The following is a 14033-nucleotide window of genomic DNA, read 5'->3' as shown; positions in this document are numbered from 1 at the left end:
AATTAAGTCTGGCCGCCTGGATCTAACAGTTAGGCCACACTGCCTCCAGCAGTATTTAATACTAGAGAAGCGGCCTTTAAGGAATTGCAGTATACTACTCTTATCCACATGGTGAGTGGGTTGGCTGGCACAGAACAAGGCAAAAGCAGCCCACAGTGGAAGGCTGTGAACCTTTTCTCTCAGTTTTCTGCAGCAGAAAACAGCTCTCCTTTTAGAGCCCAAACACCACAAAAACATGCAACTGCCTTCAAGAATAGATTAGACAAGTAGGATGCCTCTGACAGCTCTTCATGATATGCATGTAGTAGATCCCAGGTGGAAGCCCAGCTATGTAGATCAGGGCTACAGCAGGAGGCTGAAGTTTAGACAAACACAATGTTTTAATAATTTTATTATCAAAAGTGCCTTCTCCCAATCCTGCCAGTGCTTGTGGTACTGTCCACTACTAGCAGAACAAAGTCCTTTAAAAATACAAAAAAAAAAAAAGAAGAAGATGGCCCAACACAGGAAAAATAGGGGTAAAACTGTTTAAAAAAAAAAAGTTCACCTCCAATAGGAGATCCCATTGTCTCAAAGAGGAGATTTTAAAATTAGCCAAGGTTTAAAAGTACCTTGTCAATTTTGTTGACTTGAAGTGGACAGCCACCTAATTTTTGTCGGTTTCTTTGGTGGTTGCTTCACAGGTTGCACTGCATTATATATTGCTTATAGTAAACACACATGCAACCAATGCATCCACAAGAAATCCGTCCCTCCCCCTCATTCTAGGTGCACACTTCTTAATGCCACTAACATGTTAAATAGATGTCCTGAACAGAGTTACTTATCAACTAGAATGCTGTGCTGACTTTGATTCAGAATAGATGGAATAAACCAGGCCAAAACGCCAGACTGACAACAACATGTTTAGCAACTCCATTTGATTTCTGATGATAGCAGTATTTCCATATTGCCCTGTGTCCCAGGATCTCAGAACTCTTCACAGATGTATTAACCCTAACAACTCCCCTGTAAAGCAGCCATTATACCCAATTTAAAGATGGGGACACTGAAGCACAACAATTTAGTGACTTTTTCATAATCAGATAGAAAATCTGTTGCATGGAATCTAGGCCTGGTCTACGCTACATGATTAGGCAGCTTACGCAATCTAAATATCCCCCTTATTATTCCTGTATCTACACTACAGCCTTGCTCCCGCCAATGTAAGTGCCCTACTACCCCAATATAATAACTCCACCTCCACGAGAGGCGTAGGGCTTATGTCAGTGTAGTTAGGGCAACGCAGTGTCTGTGTAGATACTGCCTTACTTATACAGGCTGTTGGCTCTCTTGTCAATTTCAGTGCAGGAGCCCTGAAATTGACAAGAAAGCAGGGCCGCTACAGTCCAGCTGCAACCTGCTTCTATGGAGAGCTGTGGGCTGGAGCCTGCTCCTGGCTAGAAACACTGGCTGTCTTGTCAATTTCAGGGCTCCTGGAGCCTGAAATTGAAAAGGCTGTCTGGCTGGTGGAATGAAGGGGAGCGGAGAAACCCCAGGCAGCTTCCACCCACCCCTCCCCTGCTCCAGGAGGGGCAGGCGAGGGAGGGGCCAGCCCATCAGGAGCCTGTGGGACAGCCAGGAGCTGAGAAACCAGGCTCTCAGCTCCCCCCCAGCTGCCCCTTAGGTCGGTGGAAGCACTCCTGCTGAGGATGTGCACTACCGACTCAAGGAGGGTAGCGTGGACATGAGCCTCCACAGCAATTACTGCAGTGGCTGTAAGTCAACCAAATATAGGCCAACTTAAGTTTCTGGTGTAGACATACCCCTAGTCTTGTGCTTTAGACACAAAAGCATTCTTTTTCTTGTCCAAAACTGGCTCAAAGATCCTCAAAACATTTAGTTTTAGCACAATACTAACAAAATAATATGCCAATAAAAGTTCAACTTAATCCACTGTTCCATGTACCTTCAAGTACTGTTCTGAGACCCTGTAATAAAGGGGCATAAAGTAACGTATAACATTCCAACCTCCCCATTTGGCTTCTGCCTCTTTCCTTGCTTCTGTTAATTCAAAGTCCCTTCCTAACACTCCTCAACCTAAGGTCTTATCGAATACATAAAACTGCATTAACAACAAACTTACAGCTCAAGCAAGGCTGACCTAATCTATGACATTCTGGGTCACAGAGTGACAGGTCATTTCTGGATTTTAGTGATGCAGCTTTAACTGTGTAGGAGTTTTTAGCCACACAAGCAGCAAAATATTTCGAAGTCCCAGCATGCTGAAGCCTTACTGCAATCTTTCAGCAAATTCTAGGGAGGTACATTTACACTCAGAACTGCCAAGCAGGGATTTCTTGTTGTATTTTTTTACATCACACATTTCCATGGCAGTACGTGCCAATCTTGTAACTTCTCAATACAGTCACCAACTGGAAGCCCAAGCAGTTTGGAAACTGCTGGGGTTTTGTTCCACAGGACCTCTCTCAGGGATTCTTAAAGCAATGACTGAAGTAAACCACCACCAATTTACATTTGAGAAATGGGCTAAATCACTAGAAAAATCACAACACTGCTATACATAAAATGGTGTAAACTCACTTATTTTATACTGCATTTGATTTTCAAAGAGGGACACATGGATGTGGTGTCAATTTTTTTCTATCAATTGGCTGCCAATTCCCTCGATTCCAAAGTTGGAAAGTGTGTGTGTGTGTGTGTGTGTGTGTGTGTGTGTGTGTGTGTGTGGCCGTGCTATTGAAACGATTCTCCTTTTGCCCAGAGAGCAGCAAGATTATTTACTTTTTTTGAGGAAGGAACTGTTTTCCATCTTCGCACCAGGACTCCCTTCCAACCAAGTGCATTTGCTTTCCATTTAAAACTGACATTTATTATTGGCAAGCTCCTGCTGGAATTATTGGCAGGGCCGCAACCAATAAACACCTGAGTCAAGCTTAGACAGGAACTCTCTCTGTGTAATTTAGAATTAACTCTGTGACCTATCATGGGAAGCAAACACCACAAAACACATGTACTGGAGAAGATGGGATTTTGTTATAAAGCTTTATTGAAAAAAGATAACACCTTCCACCTCAGTGGGCAGGAAATCATCAAAGAAATGCCCCCCAAAAAGAAAGTAGTAGCTATAATCCTAGCTCCCAAGCGCTTTCCTAGAGAGCTAGTTTGCAGGTGGATGTGAAGAGAGGACTGGCTGATTTTCATGCACAACAGCAGGGGGTACAACAACAGTGATGTCTCTGGACAGTGGGACTAATTCTGCCTCTGAACCCTCACATCCCTCCCACTTTTATCACTTCCTGATACTAAGAGGTTGGGGGAGGGTGCTTTAATGGGAAGTCCGGAGTATTGCCATGTGACAGAGACCAGTTGGCAGATGGAAATGAGTGGTGAGCAGGCAGCTGTCTGTTTTGTAGGGATTAAGGGAAAAAAGGGGTGAGAGAACTTTAGGCAAACTCACCCAGAGACAGAGAGGTACCTGCCTACAGAAGTGGAGCAGGGCGAGGATGGAGTACACTCACATTGGAGGTACAGGATGAAGAAGAGGACAGGCACACAGAGTAGCCTTGACTCTTAGTGAATACTATCTTGAGTTTCAGAATTGATACATCTGCGCCTAGATACAATGATGAATGATCTATACAAGCAATTAGATTAGGATGAGGACTGCCCCCCAAAATAATCTTTCTTCAGAAAGAATATTTCACTAAAGTATGAATTCCATCAAAAGAAAAGAAAATCAAGTCTCTCAAACTCACTCATGTTAAAAAAAAAAAGCTAGAAGGTGGGATACTGGATTACTCAGAAGTAGCAGGATAAGGAAGCCTTTTGTTTGTAGGTCATAAAAGTCAATGCAGCTGCAGGTCACCCACATCCAGTCATCTCATTGATGAGTCCAGTCATCTCATTCCAGTTCAGGTACCCATATCCCAGAAACCAGTGTAGGCAGAGAGGACATGGAAACTGAATTCCACTGGTTCCTAGATGTGATTTCCCACCAACCTTAATCAGGGAAGGTTGAAGGAAGTGTACACAACTGCTGCATGTGCTATCACCTCTTCTGTGGACAGACTGGTTTTAGACTCCAGTCCCTTTAATTCCAGCACCTACCAGCAGAGGAAAAAGATATTTTCCAAAACAGCTCGTATAAAAACTCCCCAACTGGACAGACTTGATAAATCCATCTTCTCTTCAAAACCCTAGGAGTAAGGCATTCTCCTTGATTCACAATAGTGTTTGGGCTGGTTCCCTCCCTTCCCCCATTTATTCATTGGCAGGGAGGGGGAGAGAAGGCTGGTACACTATGATATAGGATTATTCTAAGAATGACTGGAAGCAAGTGGATTTTGGTTCAGTTGCTAAAAGGATCCTTGGAGGTTAGACTGAAAACTTTCACCACATACATGTTATAGCTCAAGTAATTGTGGCAGGGTAGCCTTTTGAAACAGTCATTGCATCGCCAGCAAAAAAAAAAAAAAAAAAAAAAAAAAAAAAAAACCACTACTTTGCCTTAATAGGCATCAGATTAAGAGGGTTTACTGTAGCAGAAAGTTGGACATATACAGATTACATCAGAAAGAAAACCTAGACCATAACATTTAGCAGTTATTCAAGATCTTTAAAGTGAACAAAGTGACTTGGTTACGGAGGGAGCTTATCTACCAGTCTAACTGTAATCCCATTTATAAACTTTGCTCTGGGGAGGTTCTGGTTGGTTTTTAAAATATTAGGAAGTGTACGTTACAAAGAAGAGATTCAGACAGCTTCCTACAAGTATAAAAGCAAGGAGCAGCAGAAAGGCAGTGGCAGGGCCCCCATGCATCTGTGAAGACCAGATGTATAATGAGGAAGTGAGATGGGTAGCAGAGGGAGGGGGACTGGGATCAAGAACTCCAAATTGTTAGAATCTTTCTGCAACCTCAAACAAGTCACCTAAACTTTACATACTTCAGTGTAACCAACTTTAAAATGGCAATAATGCTTCTGTACTTGCAGGCATTTTGAGAACTTTAGTTTATTTAGAAGACATTGAGGTAAAAATACTATAGAAACACAAAGTAGGATCATGAAGTTAAAGTAATTATGTAACTGCACCATGTTTCTGGATTTCAATTATGTGGGATTGGCATGAAGAGAAGAGATGCACTTGGTGAGGAGAGTGGTTGCTGTTCTAGATGGAAAGGAGCTGGTTTAAAAAGTGACAACAGAATCACATCCAGGTATCACTGACCATACAGCCCGAAAGAGAGGCAGGAGTGAGAGCAGAAAAGAGAGTAATCAGAAGAAAACAGCAACACGAGAAGGAGGTGGAAGATGCAGGTGTTTTCCAGATCTCTGCATGTGGTTGGAGGCAAAACTGGAATTGATATACCCAACTGGCACTTCTAAAAGATGAAATGTAGGATTTGTGGATAAATTGGACTGGGATGAGCTTCCTGTGAGACCTTGGATAAGTCGCTTAGGGCTTGTCTACATTAGGCGCAGGATCGACAGGCAGCGATCGAGCCAGCGGGGGTCGATTTATCGTGTCTAGTCTCCTGTTGACTTACCACAGTGAAGACACTGTGATAAGTAGATCTAAGTACGTCGACTTGTAGCTGAAGTTGCGTAACTGAGATCGATTCTCTCTCCCCCCCCAACCCCAGTGTAGACCAGGACTTAGTGTCCCAGTGCCTCAATTTCCCCAACTGTGGAATAGGCATAACAATTCCTACTTCAGAGAGGTGCCGTAAGGCTTAGCTCATTAAATGTTTGTAAAACGTTTGAGATCTCCAGATGAAAGGTACCACCGAAGTGCTTAAAAAGTATTAAAATTCATGAAACAGCCACTATATGCCCATTTTAAGACAGATTCTGATTCACCTGAAATTACACCTCTACCCCAATATAACGCGACCTGATATAACACAAATTCGGATATAACTTGGTAAAGCAGTGCTCCGGGGGACGGGGCTGCGCACTCCGGTGGATCAAAGCAAGTTCGATACAACACGGTTTCACCTATAACGCGGTAAGATTTTTTGGCTCCCGAGGACAGTGTTATATTGGGGTAGAGGTGTATCTGGGACTGGATAGCAAGGGGGAACCATGCCAATTTTTGCTCCATTAGAAACACTGGGGAAGATGGAAACAATGTTTGCTCAATAAGAAGAAAAATTAGATTGAAGAAGAAAGTGGATTTTTATTTTCAAGCACTACTATGTCCCAAGGAAGAAAACAGTTTTAGAGCTGTTGAAGCAAATTTTCTAGGCTCCTACTTGCTCAGTTAGAAGCAACATGCTTAAAAAGGCTCTTTCTTTCAAGAGCAGCCTGAAGTGTGACCCTTAACCAATTGAGTTGGAAAGTATCCCTACAATGAACACTACTTCAGATTACCGCTAGCCCACAGCTTATAAAAATCACATCCATACACAGGGATCAGGGAGGAGCTGGCTGGCCTCAATGAAATGGGCAGACATTCACTATTTTTAAAGCCTATTAGACTCTTTTGCGGTCTAATTAAAATAATAGTAATATAACACGGCTCTATTCAGACCCATTTTATTTCTGGTCATCTCCAGGTCAGATTAGATAGTTTAAGGGGGTCTGTTATATTCCAAGTGATGGTTGAGGTAGACACCTCAGTTCTCACTTTCTTAAACTGGATCACAAGATGGAAGATTTCCACTTCATTGTGCAATAATTAAAAGTCAAAATAAATGCTGGAATTAACTGTAAGGAGAACACACAAAACCCCATGCAGGAGCTAACAAGCATCAGAATCAGAATAATACTAATGCCTAATGTTTCTTTTGAAACTCAAATCAACCATTTTCTAGACCCACTAGCACAGAAAGAGTACAAGAAGAAACCAGTGATAAAAATTTCAGGATAAACAAGATAGATTGGCAGGATAATCAAAATAGGAACTTCCTAAATTAAAGAGCAGCATGACAGTGCTCCCAAAGTGTTTTTATTTTTCTTAAGTGGAGAAGACAAGGAAATCTAGCATCTCAATTCTAAATCCCCCAACTATCCTCCAGGCTGGAGACACAGACTCCAAGAATCCTCTGCCTCTAGATTTCCTGTTCATTAAGCAGACCCAGCAGGTGACAGACAGTACTGACATGTAGGAAAGATGGTCATGAACGGTGGGATATATTGGCTACAAGACATGGAGCTGAGTCTTGCTCTCCCTGAAGGCAGATTTTAATCAGTGAATGTAATGGGAGCCGGATGAGACTTATGATCTTGTATCCGCCTAACAGCTAAAAGTCTAACATGGCCCTGTAGTTACAGTTCCAGCGTCCCCAGGATTCTGCCCCTGGTCAGGTACAATGGGATAAAGGCAGGTACCAGGTACTTTTGTGGCACAGGATTTTGATACGACACTGTCTTTTCAATAAGGGAAAGAATCCATAGGAGCCGCACTCTGTTATTTCTAGATTTTAAACCCCCTATATTTCCCATTGCTGTGCTTTACCAGTCGTCGTCCTGTCTCCTCCCCCTTCCCCCGAGATGGGCCACACAGAGTGACTGGTTTTAGTTCCTCAGAGTTTAAGGTCTTGCCTACACTGCACCCCGGTGAAGACTATGAGGGTATGAATTGTAGAGTTTACCAAAGAGTTGAGCTCTAACTGCCCTGTGTAGATGCTGCTGGTGCGAACTAAAAGTTACCTAGTTCGCATTAACATAGTCCTCTTTCAAACAGGACTACTTTAACGTGAACTAGGTAACTTAGTTTGTGCCAGCAGCATCCACACAGGTCAGGTACAGTGCAACTCCTGGGAGAGCTCTACAATTCATACCCTCAGTCTGTACTATGGCACAGCACAGACACAGCCTAAGTAGTATGTTATAAAGAAAGAGATGAGATGTGTTATTTTATTTATACCCAAAGCCCTTCATTTTCAGTTTTTACTGATTTATACCAAAACATTCCCAGTTTTATAAAAGCTAATTTGGATTTTACCAATTTTCACCCAAATTTTAGATCATGCCAGTACATGACAATGCCAACTACCTTAAGAAAATCCAATATACTAAGTGCAAATCCAACACTGTCTGTTAAAGTAAGACAATGTAGATGAGGATAAAAACACACGCAAACAGTGTCACCGATGGAGCCTAAAAAAGAAGCTTCCAAGACCTGGCTGTTTGCTCCAGAAGATGGCAGCTCAGTAATCTGGACAGCATAAGTAACCAAGTAGCCATTTTTCCTTCTGAAGCAAGCCCAGAATCTGGGATGCCCAGATTACCAAGGCACTCTCTTTCCTTCCACAGAGGGAAGCAGGGTCAAAAGTACTCTTACTTGTTTCTATTTGTTGCTTTTTTGTCTGTCCTCCCATCCCCCAATATTAACAGAAAACTGGGAAATCAATTTTTTTCCACAGATTTTCACCCGTTTTTTAGTTTTTGTAATAATCAACAATATATTGGTAGGAAATTCTAAACAAAGTGAACACAAAAAATGAAGGGTCTTGTTTATACAGCACCTTAAAGCGTGAAGGAGAATTTACCAAGCAGTATTAACATCCCTTCCATTCTATAGGAACTCTTATCTGAGGCCAGCTGTTCATCAGTAGCATGGCCATAAGAGGAGAATTGAACCATTTGATAAGTGTTCAACAGAACTGTTAAAACAAAGTTATTCTGTACGTTCAACTCAGTCTGCAGACAAAGTCTGGTTACCCAAAGGTTTATTCACATCTTGTATATAAGTCATGTTCTACAATTTAATACGGACTGGCTTAATGGGCCAGAAATAAAGAAACAGCAGTGATCACTCACATCCACCCTTTGTGTGACTGAAATCTCCAGCATACCAAAGGTTGAAGTCAGCCTGAACAATCCTGCAGCAGGTAGGTATTTTAGCAAGAGGCAGCGGGAAAGCAGCCAGTCCACCGAGAGGAAGGATGGCTTAGTGGTTAGGTCACCAGCCCAAGACTTAGGAGAACTGGGTTCAAGTTCCTGCTCTGCCATAGACCTCCTGTGTGGCCTTGGGTAAGTCACTTAGTCTCTCTGCGCTTCAGTTCTCCATTGGTAAAATTATATAAAATTACCTCCCTACCGTACAGGGATATTGTGAAGAGAGATGCATTAAAGATTGTGAGGTATTCAAATACTACAGGAATGAGTCCCTATAAGGTTTGGATTCCCTCAAGGAGCCTAAGAAATTTACATTAGGAAATATTTAGGGCTGTCAATTAATCGTAGTTAACTCACGCGATTAACTCAAAAAATTAATTGCAATTAATCGCACTGTTAAACAATAGAATACCAATTGAAATTTATGAAATATTTTAGATGTTTTCTACATTTTTTAATATATTAATTTGAATTAAAACACAGAATACAAAGTGTACAGTGCTCACTTTATAGTTTATTTCAAATACTTGCACTGTAAAAAAGAGAAATTGTATTTTTCAATTCACCTAATACACGTACTGTAGTGCAATCTCTATCATGAAGGTGAACTTACAAAGGTAGAATTATGTACAAAAAATAACTGCATTCAAAAATAAAACAATGTAAAACTTTAGAGTCTAAAAGTCCACTCAATCCTACTTCAGCCAATCGCTCACAGAAACAAGTTTGGTTAAAATTTGCAGGAGATAATGCTGCCCGCTTCTTGTTTACAATGTCACCTGAAAGTGAGAACAGGCATTCGCATGGCACTTTTGTAGCCAGCATTGCAAGGTATTTACGTGTCAGATATGCTAAACATTTGTATGACCCTTCATTCTTCAGCCACCATTCCAGAGGACATGCTTCCATGCTGATGATGCTCTTCAGGGCCGGCTCTAGGCACCAGCAAAGCAAGCAGTTGTTTGGGGCAGCAAATTTGCAGGGGCGCAAGAATCCAGCATGGGAACTGAGAACAAACAGGGGGCCCTGGGAGCTGTAGTTCCTTGGTTAGCTCCCTGCCTATAGAGCCAGCCCTGGAGCAGGGAAAGAACTACATTTCCCAGCATTCCCTTGGCTGCAATTAACAGGAAAGGGAGGGGGAAGGAGTGTGGAACTGAAACCACATGCTGCAGCTTGCTGTGAATGGTAGGGACAGAGCCAGCTCTAGGTTTTTTGCCACCCCCTACCCCAGCCCTGGGCTCCCCCCGCACTCCTATGTTGTCCCAGCCCTGGACTCTCCCCCACCCACACCCCCTGCTGCCCCAGCTCTGACCCCCCACGCACCCTCCTGCTGCCCCAGCCCTGGGCTCTCCCCCCACCTGCATCTCCTGCCACCCCAGCCCTGGGCTCTTCTCCCCCCCCCTGCACCTGCACTCCCTGCCGCCCCAGCTCTGGCCCTCACCTGCACCTCCTGCTGCCCCAGCCCTGGGCTCTTCTGCTCCCCCGCCCCGCACCTCCTGCCGCCCCAGCCCTGGGCTCTCCCCCAAAGAAAGAATTGGGTGGACTAAATGGACAGTGCACCTCTCTATCTAAAGCCTAGCAAGGGAGATCCCACTAGAATTTAAAATGAAAAGTAAGGGAGGGGAGGCTCCACTAGGACCTGGGCAGCTTTAGATACAGTACTAGGCACGTAGGAGGATTGACACTTCCGAGCCATGGAAGCAGAAATTGACTTTTCTTTTCCAGATTTAGCTAATATTCAGAAAGGGAATGTAGCACCTGCCTTCCAGATTTGAACACCCTCAAAATTCAGGAGTGCTCAAGCTCAATTTGGGTAGCTGTTACTTCATTTCTCCCAAATCAAATATACTGATCCACTGTAACTTGCTGTAGAAAAAGTAGAATAAATTGAGCAAGAAATGCTTCCCAGTGGTTATTAGGACTGGAATTGCTATTTTCAACAGCCATTGCTTGTTTTAGTTTTATTTGTTTAAGAGGAAGACAGCGATAGTGCATTGGCAAATTCCCCATAGAAACAAAGAGTGGAACAAAAGAATAATAAAGGCACCTCAAATTTTCTTCATTTATGTAGGACAGTCTTATAATATGCATCCAGATATCCTCCAATCACACAAGCTGAAAATTGTTCCACTTTACTGCAGTTCTGTAACCATATGGGAACCAATCCTGTCTGTGCACACCCAAAATTCCTGCTGAATGACCCACCTGGGAGCGAGTTACGTGACCCAGGGCTGGGGCGGCAGGAGGGTGCAGTGTGTGTGTGGGGGGGGAGGGGGGGGGCAACCAAAAATTTTTTTTGCTTGGGGCAGCAAAAAACCTAGAGCCGGCCCTGCTGCTCATTGTTCCGTTTTACCTGCATTCTGCCATATATTTCATGTCATAGCAGTCGCTGATGATGACCCAGCACATGTTCGTTTTAAGAACACTTTCACAGCAGATTTGACAAAACGCAAAGAAGGTACTAATGTGAGATTTCTAAACAGAGCTACAGCACTCAACCCAAGGTTTAAGAATCTGAAGTGCCGTCCAAAATCTGATAGGGATGAGGTGTGCAGCATGCTTTCAGAAGACTTAAAAGAGCAACACTCGGATACGGAAACTACAGAACCCAAACCACAAAAAAGAAAATCCACCTTTTGCTGGTGGCGTCTGACTCAGATGACGAAAACGAACATGCATCGGTATGCTCTGCTTTGGATCGTTATTGAGCAGAACCCGTCATCAGCATGGACGCATGTCCTCTGGAATCGTGGTTGAAGCATGAAGGGACATATGAATCTTTAACTCATCTGGCTCGTAAATATCTTGCGGTGTCGGCTATAACAGTGCCATGTGAACACCTGTTCTCACTTTCAGGTGACATTGTAAACAAGACATGGGCAGCATTATCTCCTGCAAATTGTAAACCAAACTTGTTTCTCTAAGCGATTGGCTGAAGTAGGGCTGAGTGGATTTGCAGGTTCTAAAATTTTACATTGTTTTATTTTTTAATACAATTGTTTTGGTTCATAATTCTACATTTGTAAGTTCAACTTTCATGATAAAGAGATTGCACTGTAGTACTTGTATTAGGTGAATTGAAAAATACTATTTCTTTTGTTTTTTTACAATGCAAATACTTGTAATCAAAAATATAAAGTCAGCACTGTACATTTTGTATTCTGTGTTGTAATTGAAACCAATATATTTGAAAATGTAGAAAAAAACTAAAAATATTTAAATAAATGGTATTCTATTAACAACAGTGCAATTGTAATTTTTTTAATCGAACGATTAATCGCTTGACAGCCCTAGAAATATTTGAACAAAATGTAGTGAGGCAAGTGAATAATTGAGAGTGAACACAGCTTTAATACGTGAAAGTTATGTGCAAGGATTTTTACACGTATATTTCTGAAATATGGGGCTTATTTGTATGTACTTATTCTATTCTGCAACTAAGCTATTCAGTTGCTAATTCATAAAATTGAAAATAATTCTATTTCACAAGATGACACTATGGAGAAGAGAAGGGAAAAGAAATCTTTAAGTATGAAAATAGGAATGTCTCTGATTACTTTACAGCTGGGAAGAGGTTATTACACTAGCCATTTCAGAATTAAAAACCTTCTTTCACATGCCAATTGGGTCACGACTGAGAGGTATCAACTAGCTTTCAACACAACGTTTATATTTAAAGACCCAAGAGATTTTATAAAATCCAATATGAATAAAAATGTTTTCACAGATTGAGAATCTAAAACATTTCTCTGCAGTTGTGTAAATGAGAGCCAGAGGATGAAACTAATCAGCTTATTTTCATTGTCCAAGCTGAATAAAATGGCATACATTGCAAAAAGCAATTAAGACTTTTTTTTGGGGGGGGGGAGAAAGCATCTCACTCTAGGACTATTTGTCCTTATGATAAGACAACACCACAATATGGTATGAACGAACGTTTAAGTACTTATACACACTCCCCACCATCATGCACACCAGTACTCATTTTAAGAGCTCTCTTTCCCTTCTTTTCCAGCCTGTAGGAGAAATAGCTTGATTAGGTTTTTTCCCAGTTGGCGTGCATTTGTGTCTACGTGACCATGCTGTGTATCTGTAGATGAGAAAGAATGTATGTACTCTGTGTAGATCATGAAAGAGAAATCTAAATTGAAGACATGCTTTTGCCTTTAGTTGCAAAAGCAGAGAAGTTTATGGAATTTACTCATGCAGGATGAGCAACCACAGTAGAAACCAAGGACTAGAACAGTAATGTTACTTCAGGAATAAGGTGTTTAAAAAAAAAAAAAAAAGCCACAGTGGGAGTTCTCAACTAGAATATACCAGAGGATGTATGTCATAAATGGGGGCATATTGACAGAACTAAGTGTGGAAGCTTGCAGAGCACACGCCTGCAACACACCCAGATATACTCGCGCTTTCACAAGCGCTGAATCCCCATCTTTCCCAACCAATTATTTTTCAGGGCCAGTAAAAACAAAAAATGCTAAATAGGATAGAAAAGTGGAAAATTAGCATCAGCTCTGGCCCAGCATAGCAACCTATAACCCATTTCAAAATTAGGTCTGGGTCTACTTGAATACCCTGGCCCTGTCAGAATCCAGTGCACAACAGCAATAGGCAGCCATATATTTCAACCTTGTTTTTTTACAGTTAACCCTCTGGTTTTAAAAGCTTTATTCCCAGCCACAAAAACCAGACAAGTTGTATTTCATATGGATAACACGTGTATATAGGCTTAAATAGAAGGTTACACAAGTCCTCCAATGATGTTGCAAGAGAAAGGGGAGCATATACTGAGTGAGAGGAAGATTTGGGAAAATCCCTGTTGCACAAATACAAACAAACAAAAATTAAAAGGAGGTTCGCTGGGGGCATTTTAAAAAAAATCCACGAAGTGTCAAATCTTTACCAGAATATTTAGTTCCTCCCCTCACTCCTGAAGTTATATTCCTCACACCTGTGCTAAATACAGCAAACAAGCACAGCAAGAACAATCATACCTACTGAGAAACCAAGGGCCAGGCAGTGGTTCATGTAGGCTCACACACAAGTGGAATTTTAGTTTAAATGTTGAAGGACAATAGAATTTGGGGGATTAGTGGGACAATGTGAAAGACACTTATCCAATTCCGAGTTAGTACAATATCCGGCCAGTCAGACTTTGCAATGACCCCTTAATACAAAAC

The 14033-nt window shown here is 42.0% G+C and overlaps 1 protein-coding gene across 1 annotated transcript in view; it reads right to left on the bottom strand.

Moving 5' to 3' along the window:
* Window positions 1-14033, bottom strand: part of TOP1 (DNA topoisomerase I) — an 81148-nt gene that overhangs the window by 45892 nt on the left and 21223 nt on the right. The window lies entirely within an intron of this gene.

The sequence above is a fragment of the Chrysemys picta genome, chromosome 13, assembly GCF_011386835.1.
Source record: "Chrysemys picta bellii isolate R12L10 chromosome 13, ASM1138683v2, whole genome shotgun sequence".
Lineage (NCBI taxonomy): Eukaryota > Metazoa > Chordata > Testudines > Emydidae > Chrysemys > Chrysemys picta.
Note: the sequence above shows the minus strand (reverse complement) of the source record. Positions and strands in the feature narration are given on the sequence as shown.